At 49.0% G+C, this 13,602-nt stretch overlaps 1 protein-coding gene across 2 annotated transcripts in view; it reads right to left on the bottom strand.

The window, feature by feature from the left end:
• Positions 1 to 13,602, bottom strand: part of prmt3 (protein arginine methyltransferase 3) — a 119,372-nt gene that overhangs the window by 68,109 nt on the left and 37,661 nt on the right. The window lies entirely within an intron of this gene.

The raw sequence follows: 13,602 nt of genomic DNA on the forward strand, positions 1-13,602 counted from the left end.
GAACACTGCAGAAGTCTTATTTTTCCAGATATTTGGAAATCTCACCTCTGGTTACCTAAAAGCAACACCACTGTGCCACCGACTCCATTTGCTTTGCAGTGTTGATATTTTATCTCCACAAATAAGACAAGCCTACAGGAGTTCTGCCATGTTGTGTAGCTGCTAACGCTAACGGTTAGTTTCTGCAAGCCAAGACATGCTCTGCTCACTCCTGGACGCTAAATCAACAAGATGGGTGAGGCCATGAATGTTAATTTTACAATGCGACATACAAATATCAAACTTTGCTAATCCAAGCATTTCCCCGTCTCTATCTATCTTTGGCTAATGCAGGAAATAGGGGTAGAAGACGGTTTTCACATTTAGCCTGCATGTTAAACTCAGAGGAAACAATCATATTTCATTTCAAATTAAATGACATGTTTCAATTATAAGTTAAAAAAATGGTTTCTCAGTGAACATGGCTTTTAAATGTGAAGGTAATCACGACATTGCTATGCGCTTAGTACTCACCAAATCTTTTTTTTTTCTAATAAGTTCTGTTCTATGAAAACTCTCCTGCACTTCACCAAGCTCTTTATGTATGAAGCATGTTTCCACAATGACCTTTCCATGTATCTTTTGGATGTTATTATATACAACATGCATTTTGTTCAGTCTGCATTCTGAACAGTTCTCTTTGTTAACATTCGTTTCGATGTCTCACTATGGGATACGTCCCTCCGCGGATTCCTAAGAAGCACTTATCTCAAAACGCCAATCCTGATTGGCCAGTGACCATGACGTACATGTCCCCTGCTACTACAAGTAGCAAGCGTCCCAACGCACGCACCATTCAATCACCTCTTCTCGCTTTGGTGGTTGCTTATCTCAGGTAAGTTAGCTCATCTGTTCACAGACAGAGCCAGCTAATATTCTCTCCGTCGCCGAACGTTAACTTACTGTCCTTCTGTCCTGACCTTCACCATAGGCTCGGAGCATAGCGAGCAGCTTCACACTCCAGTGCACCTGTTCGTTCTCTGGCTAACACACCAGTTAGCCCACATGGAAGCCGCTCCTTCCACCAGAGGAGTTGACGGTGCAGGAGCTCGCCTCTATACCCGTGGGAACAAAATCTCGAGCAAAGACCCGCACAAGGTCTGCTTGAGCTGCCTCGGGCTTGAACACACCCAGCTGGCATTGGAAGTCCCCGGGTCATGTGAGAGCTGTGCTTGCTTCACCCTGAAGAGCCTTCGCTGGCGGCTAGCGCGCCAAGATAGCCTCTCGGGGAAGGACCCTTGCCTGCCGGCCCCAGGGCCACCGCCTGGGGACGCCGGCGAACATGCCCTCCTGGAGCCGGAACCGTGTGCCGAACACAGCTGGGGCTCACAGGTCGAACTGGCCGTTCCGAGCCACCCCGTCGAGGACGTGTTGGAGTTGGATTACGGAGACGACGAGGACACCTCGGATCTCCTCATTTCAGAGAAGGAAGAGGATGACAATGTTTTTCTCCCCATCGCTCAGGCCTCCATGCCTAGCTTTCCGTCCTCTCCCAGGGATGGAGCGGTTTCTCCGGCCGCCCACCTGGACATGCAGTCAGTCTGCCGACGCGCTGCGACCAGGCTCAACATCCCTTGGCCCACCGTGGTCACTGAAGCTGTCAGATCCTGCTACGAGGGAAAGAAGCTGCCTCAGGCCACAAGGGCGGCAAAGCCTCTCCTGCCCGCCTTCCCGAAGATTCCTCCAAGAAGTGAGATCCTCCTGGGACAAACACCCTTTCAGCTCCAGGTCTCCTGTTCAATGAGCCTCCTTGCTGGACTTCAAGGGTATGGATAAGGCTGGCATGCTTTGCATGCCACCGATGGAACCGCTGGTTGCAGCCCACCTGCACCCACGGCTCTCGGCAACTTCCTCCAGGCCTCCCTGCAAAGGCGGACCGCTCCCAGTCGGCGCTGAACGAGAGGGCGTACAAGGCTGCCGCCATCTCGGTCCGAGCTTTGAATATCTCCTCGATGCTCTCAGCGTACCAAGCCGAGCTCTGTGAGGACATGAATACGAAACCGGACCCGGAGGTGTGGGAGGAAATCACCGTACTGACCGACATCTGCCTGCGGGTGCAGCACTGCGCGGTCCAGGCCACGGCTAAAGCTATGGGCATGATGGTGATTCAGGAACGTGCATGATGGCTGAACCTCACCAACCTCCAGCAGTCCAACCAGCTCCTTCGGGCTCAGCGCCTAGACCAGTTTGGCCTCAGAGGTCCGGCAACCAAACCGCTCCGCCACCGGGACAACCCACCCGGCCCGGCGGTCAGCAGGTGAGAAAGAAGAAAAGAGCAGCCTGACGGAGATCTTTCCCTCCCGACGCTGCAGCTGGCAGTTTCCCGTTCGCCAGCTCCACCTGTTCGGTGTTACCATGGTGCTTTCTCCCCCCCTCGCGGGACCCCTCCGGCAGAGTCCCAGAGTGGTTCAGGGTGGGGCCAGGGCGTGCAACCGGTTGTGCCGGCTCAAAACACACGTCACAAGCACTCACATTGTTTTTCACAAACATGTCACGCTCAAGAATCATTAAAAAGTTTGCTGCCGCATCCAGACAGAATGTCAAGGGCGCAGCAAAAATCAATAAAAATGATGCAGATGAGCGGAACCAGGCGGGAGCGGCACCTGGCAGACTTTCCCGCCAGCCACAGGTCGTCTCCGTACGCCAGGGCCGCCAAAGCAAAAGTCCCCGCGCATGAGCAGTAGTTGCCACAAGCACCACTGCCCCATAGCCTCTGGAGGAAGCTGCAGCTCCGTGTGCCACGGCTGTGTCACCGCTCTCAACTCACATAGAGGAATGGACAGTGGTTTCTGCTTCACATTGGGAGCTAAGAACTATTTCGAGAGGTTACAGGCTCCAATTCGCTTCAGTTCCTCCTCGATTCTCCGGCATAGTGTTCTCCCACGCCCAGGGGACATTAGCTCACATCCTTCAGGGAGAAATCTCCTCCCTGCTAGAGAAAGGAGCAATATGCATTGTGCCTCCCGATCACTCTCAGAGCGGTTTCTACTCCAGGTACTTCCTGGTCCCGAAACGGGGAGGGACCGGTATTCGCCCGATCCTGGATCTGAGGGCCCTGAACCGATGCCTCGGAAAGTACAAATTCAAAATGCTCACGCTCTCATCCCTTTTGCGTCTGATTCACCAGAACGACTGGTTCACCTCAATCGACCTGAGGGACGCATACTTTCATATTCCCGTGTACCCTCCACACAGGAAATTTCTGAGGTCTGCCTTTCAGGGAGTGTGTTATGAATACACCATGCTCCCTTTCGGCCTCTCGCTGAGCCCGAGGGTGTTTGTCAGGTATACGGAGGCGGCGATCGCCTGTCATGGTCTGCGTCTTCCTTATGTATCTCCTGATGTTTCTCCATCCCTCTCTAGATTCCCTTCTGTGTCTCATAGTACCCTTATGTGTCCTTTGTCTGCATCCCATTTATGTGTCTTCTGTTTGTAGGCCTTCATAGCATTCCCTCAGGTCCGGTGTTCATTTAGTCATCCTCAGCCCCTCCAGTTGTAGTTCCAGCCTCTTGTTCTCCAGCTCAGTATGTGTGTGTATGTGTGAGTGTATGTTTGTGTTAGTGTGTGTATGTGTGTGAGTTTACGGGTGTGTCAGTGTGTGTAAGGGTGTGTATGCGTGTGTGTGAGCCCTTCCCTCTGTCTTTAGATAATTGTTGTTTAGTTTTGTGTTTTAGGTTTATTTGCCCTCCTCTGTTTCTGTTGTCCCATTTAGTTAAGTATACTCACCTGTCTTCCCTCCAGCCCTCACTCCACACACCTGCTGCCATTTTCCCTAATTACTCCTCCCTGTGTATATAAGCCCTGTCTTGTCTCCGTCTTGTGTCCGTCCATTGTGGTTATTCTGTCAGTCTTCTCTAGTCTCCAGTGTTTTTTGTCTCTAGTTTCGTATATGGATTTTGGACTTTTGGCTCCCTGCCTTGGATTTATTCTTTGGTTCATCCTTCAAAATAAAGGATTTTTCTCTATATTATCACCTGCCTCGTGTCATCTTGGGTTCCTGCATTTTGGATCCTACTAACCTCCAGCACATCGTGACAGAATGGACCGACCAACCAGGACCCAGCGGACCCAGATGTACCAATTTGATGGTGATCCTGAGACCTGTTGGGCCTTTATCCAAGACTGCACCTGCTGCCTGGACTTAAATTCTTCAGAATTCAATAAGGTATCATTCATGGTGCTTTGCCTGGGGGGCAAGGCCCGGCAGTGGTCCGACAGTTATTTGGATATACACCCCATTGAAGAGGTTTCTTTTTGGACTTTTGCTAAGGACCTGTTCGTATCCTTCGGCTCCACACTACCACCATCTTCTATCCACCAATCCACGATCCGGATATCTTCAGCCTCCATTCCCTCACCCGGTCCTGACAAGCCACCTACTCATCTCAGGTGGGCTGTCACCACACTTCTTCCTCTGATTCTGCCGGCGTCATCTCCTCACCTCAGATGAGCCTAACCACTTCACGCAGACGTCACCGCCATCACCAGCAGTCCCCAGAGACCAGAGTTGTGCCGCCTGTCCAAGAGGCCCCTGCTCTGCAACCTCAACCTGAGCCCCTCCCATTAACCAGCAGATCATCCGCACGCCGTCAATGTCGCTGCCATCACCAGCAGTCTTCTGAAGTCAAGAGTTGTGCCGCCTAACCAAGAGGCCCCTGCTCTGCAGCCCGAGCCAGAACTCCTGAACCTGTCCAAGACCAGAGTTGTGCCACCTATTCCAGAGGCCCCTGCTCTGCAACCCAGGATTGAGCTCAATAAATCACCCATAGCCAGAGTTGTGCCGCCTGACCAAGAGGCCCCTGCTCTGCCGCCCAAGCCAGAACTCATTCAGTCATCCAAAACCAGAGTTGTGCCTTCTGGCCAAGAGGCCCCTGCTCTGCAGCCCGAACCAGAACTCATAAAGCCATCAGAAGCCAGAGTTGTGCCGCCTAACCAAGAGGTCCCTGCTCTGCAGCCCAAGCCTAGACTCATGAATCCATCAGACACCAGAGCTGTACCGCCTACCCAAGAGGCCCCTGCTCTGCGACCCGTGCCTGAGCTTCATCTGCCATCCCTGCATTCAGCCTCAGCGGTGGTCCCGGAGGACGCATTGCATCCCGCCTCGGCGGTGGTCCCGGAGGACGCATCGCAAACTGCCTCGGCGGTGGTCCCGGAGGACGCATCGCATCCTGCTTCGGCGGTGGTCCCGGAGGACGCTCTGCATCCTGCTTCGGCGGTGGTCCCGGAGGACCCTCCACATCCTGCTTTGGCGGTGGTCCCGGAGGACGCTCCGCATCCGGTCCAGCCCGTCCAAGAGGCTCCGGTCCAGCCTGTTCCCGAGTCGGAGAATCCAGTCCCCGAGTCGGAGGTTCCTATTCCCGACTCGGAGGTTCCTGTTCCCAAGTCGGAGGTTCCTGTTCCCGAGTCGGAGTCGACGTCCACGTCTCAAGTCTCTGAGTCGGAGTCGATGTCTCAAGTCTCTGAGTCGACGTCCACGTCTCAAGTCTTGGAGTCGACATGCTTGTCTGAAGTCTCGACATCCTCATCTGAAGTCTCGACATCCTCGTCTCAAGTCTTGACATCATCGTCTCAAGTCTCGACGTCATCGTCTCAAATCTCGACGTCATCGTCTCAAGTCTCGACGTCATTGTCTCAAGTCTCGACGTCTCCAGTGTTCCTGTCTCCAGAGTCCCCACAAGTATCTACGTCCCCAGTGTTCCTGTCTCCAGAGTCCCCACAAGTATCTACGTCCCCAGTGTTCCTGTCTCCAGAGTCCCCACAAGTGTCTACGTCACCAGTGTTCCTGTCTCCAGAGTCCCCACAAGAGTTCCAGTCTCAAGTGTTCCAGTCTCCAGAGCCCCCACAAGTGTCAACGTCCCCAGTGTTCCTGTCTCCAGAGTCCCCACAAGAGTTCCAGTCTCCACAGTCCCCACATGTGTTCCAGTCTCCACAGTCCCCACAAGTGTTCCAGACTCCAGAGTCCCCACAAGTGTTCCAGTCTCCAGAGTCCCCACAAGTGTTCCAGTCTCCAGAGTCCCCACAAGTGTTCCAGTCTCCAGAGTCCCCACAAGTGTTCCAGTCTCCAGAGTCCCTACAAGTGTTCCAATCTCCAGAGTCCCCACAAGTGTTCCAGTCTCCAGAGTCCCCACAAGTGTTCCAGTCTCTTGAGTCCCAAGTGTTCCAGTCTCTCGAGTCCCAAGTGTTCCAGTCTCTCAAGTCCCAGTCTCCCCTGTATCCAGAGTCCCAGTCTCAGTCCACGTCTCCAGAGTTCCATCCCCTGTCTCCAGAGGCCCTTCCTCGTTGTCCTCCTCCAAAGCCCCCGATCCCCAGAGTTTCCTGTTACCGGCTCCTGACTCCCCGTTGCCTGCCCCCAAGACTTCCATGGTCCCGCCTCCTGGTTCCCCGCCGCCGGCACCCTAGGCTTCCCTTTTCCGGCCTCCTGGTTCCCCGTTGCCGGCCCCCAAGGCTTCCCTGGTCCCGTCTCCTGGTTCCCCGTCGCCAGCCCCCTAGGCTTCCCTGTTCCCGCCTCCTGGTCCCCTGTCGCCAGCCTCCCGGGGTCTCCTGTTCCCTCCTCGCCCGTCCTTTTTGGGTTGTGTTTTGTTTGTTCCCTCCTCTCCCTCCCTCTGGTTTTCTTGTGTCCTGTGTCGTCTTGTCTTGTGCTTGCTGTTGTTTGTTCATCTTTGGGCGTCTGGTATCCGCCCCTTTTTTTTGGGGGGGGGGGGGTACTGTCATGGTCTGCGTCTTCCTTATGTATCTCCTGATGTTTCTCCATCCCTCTCTAGATTCCCTTCTGTGTCTCATAGCACCCTCATGTGTCCTTTGTCTGCGTCTCATTTATGTGTCTTCTGTTTGTAGGCCTTCATAGCATTCCCTCTGGTCCGGTGTTCATTTAGTCATCCTAAGCCCCCTCCAGTTGTAGCTCCAGCCTCTTGTTCCCCAGCTCAGTGTGTGTGTGTGTGTGTGTGTGTGTGTGTGTGTGTGTGTGTGTGTGTGTGTGTGTGTGTGTGTGTGTGTGTGTGTGTTAGTGTGCGTATGTGTGTGAGTTTACGGGTGTGTCCGTGTGTGTATGGGTGTGTATGCGTGTGTGTGAGCCCTTCCCTCTGTCTTTAGATAATTGTTGTTTAGTTTTGTGTTTTAGGTTTATTTGCCCTCCTCTGTTTCTGTTTTCCCATTTAGTTAAGTATACTCACATGTCTTCCCTCCAGCCCTCACTCCACACACCTGCTGCCATTTTCCCTAATTACTCCTCCCTGTGCATATAAGCCCTGTCTTGTCTCTGTCTTGTGTCGGTCCATTGTTCTGTCAGTCTTCTCTAGTCTCCAGTGTTTGTCTCTAGTATTTTTGATCCCAGTCTTCTCTAGTCTCCAGTGTTTTTTGTCTCTAGTTTCGATTTTGGATTTTTGGCTCCCTGCCTTGGATTTATTCTTTGGTTCATCCTTCAAAATAAAGGATTATTCTTTATATTATCACCTGCCTCGTGTCATCTTGGGTTCCTGCATTTTGGGTCCCACCAACCTCCAGCATATCGTGACATCGCCCCTCTGAGAGGGAGGGGCATTCAGCTGGCCACGTACTTAAACGACTGGCTCCTGCTGGCACGGTCCAGAGAGGAGGCAACGTCAAACACGCTGGTTGTGATCCATCACTTGTGTGGTTTGGGTTTCAGAATAAACTGGCAGAAAAGCGCTTTACTCCCCTCCCAGAAAATAACCTTTCTAAGTCTGAATCTGGACTCAGGGGCGTTCACGGCCCGTCTCTCGGCACCAAGCGTGAATGCGCTCTCGTTCTGCCTGGCGCGCTTCCGCCTACACAGTTTGGTGCAGTTTGCATTGTGCCTCAGGCTTTTGGGTCTCATGGCGTCGGCTATTTCAGTGGTACCACTCGGCCGTCTACACATGAGAGATTTTCAATGCTGGGTGGCTTCTCTGGGACTCTCTCCAGTGTGCCACGGAGCGCGCAGGATGACGGTCGCTGTAGCGTGCGTCGCTCCGCTGTTGGCATCACCCCTCCCTCTTGGCACAGGGGGTACCTTTGGGGTTGGTTCTCGTGAGGAAAGTGGTCACAACAGATGCGAGCCTGTCAGGTGTGTGTGTGTGTGGGGGGGGGGGGGGCTCCTGGAGGGTCGCTCTGTCAGAGGTGTGTGGAGCAGAGAGCTCTGGGGGACACACATACATTTTCTGGAACTCCTCGTGGTCTTTCTAGCCCTGAGGCGCTTCCTGCCTTTTCTCTCCGGCCATCATGTCCTAGTGAGAACAGACAACATGACTGTGGCTTATATAAACTGCCAGGGGGGGCTGCGCTCCATGCGGTTACACACGCTGGCACGCAGACTGATCCTATGGTGCAGCATCTCCTCTCAATCAGAGCCACCCATGTCCCAGGTGTTCTGAATCGGGGGGCTGATCTGTTGTCCAGACAGATACGTCACGGTCACTGGCCAATCAGGATTGGCGTATTGAGATAAGTGCTTCTGAGGAATCCGCGGAAGGGCGTATCCCATAGTGAGACATCTCACTCTTGTTATTTAGAGAACCGGGGTTACGACAGTAAACTAAAGTTTTCAGAAGGCTGTTCTAGCATGTTTGAAAACTAGCAGTTTCCTTACAAGTCTTTAGGTTTTGGTATCAAAAAGCTTTTTTATGAAGTACAAGAACCTCCTATACAACCAAGCTAGAAGCTTTTAAAGTTTAGCTTTAAAATATCAGAATCAGAATAAGCTTTATTGCCAGCGCTCCAGCGACCCAGAGCATAGGAACTGGATGAAGTCCTTTATCGTGATTATTATGCTAATATGCTGGCTCATCAATATTAGGAAACCAGGACATATTCAATAGACTAAGATGTATAAATACTTCATTTAGTTTGAAGAAAATCTTTCACCTAAAAATCTGTATCGGGATTAACTTCACCCAGAAGGAACACATGCTCTGTTTTGCTTTATTTTAACTCACTTTATTTAATAATGTTAGTGAATTAGTTTGGAAACAGGTTTAATTTTTCACTTACTAATTCAAACTATTCAGCTGTTAAAATGGCTTGGTGACGCAGATAAGTAAAGGTGTTTGAGGTAACGACTCCCTTAGCAGAATGCAGTATAGTCACTGTGCATTTCCATAAAAGGGACTAATGAAAACCTAATGACAATGGGATGGAGCAGCTTATACACATGAACAAAATTAGCATATAAAACACATTCCCATGAGGGAGCTAACCTCTGCAAACATCTGAACTATATGTGCATACATACACACAGAGACAAGTGGAAACACTTAAAACACTATTTCCTCCCATTTTTTCGAGTTGTTTTGATGAGTTTTGATTGTTATTTAGTAGAACTACACTGCTGAAAAAATAAAGGGGACACAAAAATAAGACATCCTAGATCTGAATGAATGAAAAATTCTTATTAAATACTCCTGCTGTGCTGTTGCCCTTCTTCGGCCTCCTCCACATCTTTTGATGTACTGGCCTGTCTCCTGGTAGTGCCTCCATGCTCTGGACCAGGGGTGCCCAATCCTGGTCCTGGAGGGCCAGTATCCAGCAGATTTTTTTTTTTTTTTTTTTTTTGCACCAACAGTCTTGATTCAGTGGTTGAAACACCTGTGCAGCAGCTCATCAGGCTCTGCAGTAGCCTGTTAATTAGCTGCTGATTGAAATCAGGTGCGTTGAAACAGAGTTCAAACTAAAACATGCAGGATATCGGCCCTCCAGGACCAGGATTGGGCACCCCTGCGAGTCTGGACACTACGCTGACAGACACAACAAACAATACCCCAGCTCGTATTGATGTGCCATCCTGGATGAGCTGCACTACCTGAACAACTTGTGTAGGTTGTAGAATCTGTCTCATGCTACCACTAGAGTGATCATTCAAAAGTGACCAAAACATCAGCCAAAAAGCAAAGTAACTGAGAAGTGGGCTGTAGTCACCACCTGAAGAACCACTCCTTAATTAGGGATGTCTTGCTACTTGCCTAAGTGGACAGTTTGATTTCATAGAAGTGTAATTGACTTTGAGTTACATAGTGTTGTTTAGAACAGCAGTAGCTCAAGAGGTGGAGCAGGTTGTCCAGTAACCAGAAGGTTGGAAGTTCGATCCCGGCTCCCAAGAATTCTGCTGTTGTGTCCTTGAGAAAGACACTTAACCCTCTTTGCCTGCTGGTGGTGGTTGGAGGGACCGGTGGTGCCAGTGTACAGCAGGCCTTGCCTCTGTCAGTGCGCCCCAAGGCAGCTGTGGCTGCACTGTAGCTCATCATCTGTGTGCATGGGTGGATGAATGATTGTATTGTGAATCATCTTGGGGGTTGTAGAACTCTAGAAGGCGCTATACAAATACAGGCCATTTACCAAGTGTTCCCTTTATTTTTTGGAGCAGTGTATAAAGACAACTTTAATATTTATTGAGGGGATGTGGTTTTTTTGTTTTTTTTTGGTTGAAGCAGAGGGGGAAAAATGTGTAAAAAAAAAACTTTGCAATTTTGTGTCCATCAATCCTTGGACGCAAGTGACAGTCAATAATCAAAGTCTGCATCAGCACTTCACGCTTCCCTACTCTATCTGCATTCGGCACACATCTTCATCAATTACAGAAGATCATCACTTCCAGTCCCAGGGGGACTCAAGCAAAATAAAAGGAGCCGAATAACATGCATGTATTAATTTGCTTCTGTGCAGACGTGTGTGTACAAGAGCAGAAACCCGTGTGTGTGTGTGTGTGTGTTGAGGGGGAAGAATGGATGGGGGACGGGACCGTATCGTTTCGTGCTTCACTGACTACTGACAGAAGATGCTGAACCTCTAAAATCCCATTTCCCTATTCTCCTCCAATGTTCAGACTTCACCAAGTTAGTGTAATCACATTTTACACATCAGTAACTGATTTTATTATGTTAATTCTTAGCGATTATACATGTTTCAGGTTCCAGTATCAATATCAGTAACATTTAAGCACATGCAAATAAGGAAAAGAGGGAAAAGATATGTTAACAAAGCAATTTCTTCTATAGCTGCGATAAATCACGAGATTTTCGCAAGATGGATAAGATATGATGAGGCAAATGAAAATGAAATGGTGGTTTATATTTAACTTATGCTAATCCTGGAAAGATTCTGTGGTTATTCGATCCAATAAAGAAAGAAATAGACAGAATTGCTACATTCTTCGTAGGTGTTAGTTGCTGTGCTTCACCTGGTATCACCAAAAATCAAGCCACATGAACCTTTTCATCAATCTTAACATCTCATTGGTGTTTGGTCTTCAGGGGACATCTTTCTGGGTTTAACAATCCCTGTCACTCTAATCTCTACTGTCAGCCTCACCCATCATGTCAGTGCTAAAACTGCTACAGGCACTCTTGCTACTTCCAGGAGAAGATGGCCATAGCTGAATAAGTTGGTAACTGAGTCATCCTGACTTGTGCTTATAATTTTTTTTCCAAAGTTTCTCAAGTTTTACAAACCATCTTACATTGTTTTTAAAGTGATTAAGCATCCCTGTGTTGATGGAGGTGTTTCTGACTAAATTAAAACTTCTCACAGAGACTGCATTTTTAATTTACCACATACAAAGCAAAAAAAGAGTAGCAAAAATTCCAGCAATAGCGAAAACTTCAGTAGAAAGAAATTACCCGAGAAGGTAGGATAGGATTTGGTGCCTCATGATTCCTGTAATATATAAAAACACACTTTCTAGGATATTTGAAGGTCTTGTGGTAGTAATTATAGCCAATAAATCCTCATTAGAGTAGCCAGAACTATGACAATGTATCGGTAAGTGCGTATGACGATGAATCTGCGCTCTTTGTATATAAGTGTGTGTGCCTGCAAGACTGACAGTCAGTCAGACTGAAGGCCAGGATGACTGATGACTGCCACCCTTTTCTCAGACAGGCGAAGCTCTCAGAGCAGATAATGAGGCTAAAACCCAGAGTATGTCATTAATTTAACTTCACAACCGTACCACACACACACACACACACACACACACGCACGCGCGCGCACGTGCACACATGTTTTTGTGTGTACAGATACTCAGATAAAGAAACCATCCTCTTTTCAAGATAAAATATCACCAGGGAAGTTTCTAGATTCTAGATCAGGGTTGTATTCCTGCTAATATAAAATGATCGCTTGCTTAGGATCACCTTAGCATTATGATCCTGATAGTGGGTAGTCTGGCCTGCTAGACTCGTCCTCTGTTTAATTCTACACAGAGTGCATCAGCTGATTAAGACAGGCAAGCGGTTTGAGTGGACTGAGGAGTGTACAACGGCTTTTCACCAACTCAAGGCTGCTTTGGCTAACGCTCCAAATCTGGCTCATCCCAAACCCGGCCAGCCTTTCACCTTGGACATTGATGCTAGTAGCATGGGGTAGGGGTGGTGCTTTGGAAGCAGGAGGAGGCTGGCGAGAAAGCAGCGGCCTACTTCAGTGCCTTAGTCGGTTTGAGACGAACTACTGCATCACCACATGAGAGTTGCTGGCTGTAGTCTTGTCAGTGAGCCACTTTCGGCCTTACATCCTGGGAACCAATTTCAAGCACCAGACCGACCATGCTAACCTTGCTTAGTTGTTGATCATTAAGCAACCGGAGGGACAGGTGGCTAGATGATTGGAGATCCTACAGGAGTATGATTTTGAGATCCAACATTGCCCAGGCCACCAACATTCTAATGCTGATGCCCTCTCTCAGCAGCCAAGCTTTGTTAATGAGTGCTGCCACTGCCTTTGTCAGGGGGAATGGGAGCCGGGAGCCTTAGCAGCAGCAGGCTGGTCAAGTTCTGGCAGAGGTGAAGTACTGGTTAGTGGCAAGCATAAAACCAGATTGGCCAGCTGTGTCCTCCCGAGAGCTGGAGATTAAGATCTTGCACTCCCAGTATGGGAGTCTGAAGCTTCATGATGGGGTCCTTTACAGGCAATATCAAGCACTGGGAGAAGGAGTTGATTATATATATATATATATATATATATATGTGTGTGTGTGTGTGTGTGTGTGTGTGTGTGTGTGTGTGTGTGTGTGTGTGTGTGTGTGTGTTGTCCTGCTATTTAAATGAAAAGTAATGAGTGTTTTGAGCGTGCCAGCCACATACTTTGAGTTGTATCGGCTTGTTAAATTTTAGATTCACTAGGATGAATACAATAAAGTTTATCTCGCACCAAATAGAATATTCATTAAGAAATCCCAATGTCAACTGAGCTGTGCAAGTTGAACTTTAAGCCTATTGTGGCTTCAATTAAAAATGACCTCAATAGGTGGTTTGATCTCCCCCTGTCTTGGATGGGTAGAATAAGTTTAATCAAAATGAATGTTTTACCCAGAATATTATATCCCATACAAATGTTGCCTCTCAGGATCAACAGGAAAACATTCTCAGAGATTGAGGGATATCTTTCTAAATTTATATGGCATGGGAAGAAATCTAGACTTAAGATACAGATTTTACAACTACCTACAGATGAGGGGGGGCAGGCACTTCCTAACTTCTTATATTATTACTGGGCTTGCCATGCACAAATAATTTCAGGGTGGTTACACTCCTTTTTGTACCCAGATGAGCCACTAGTGGATACTTGGTGCTGTGACCC

The sequence above is a fragment of the Nothobranchius furzeri genome, chromosome 9, assembly GCF_043380555.1.
Source record: "Nothobranchius furzeri strain GRZ-AD chromosome 9, NfurGRZ-RIMD1, whole genome shotgun sequence".
NCBI lineage: Eukaryota > Metazoa > Chordata > Actinopteri > Cyprinodontiformes > Nothobranchiidae > Nothobranchius > Nothobranchius furzeri.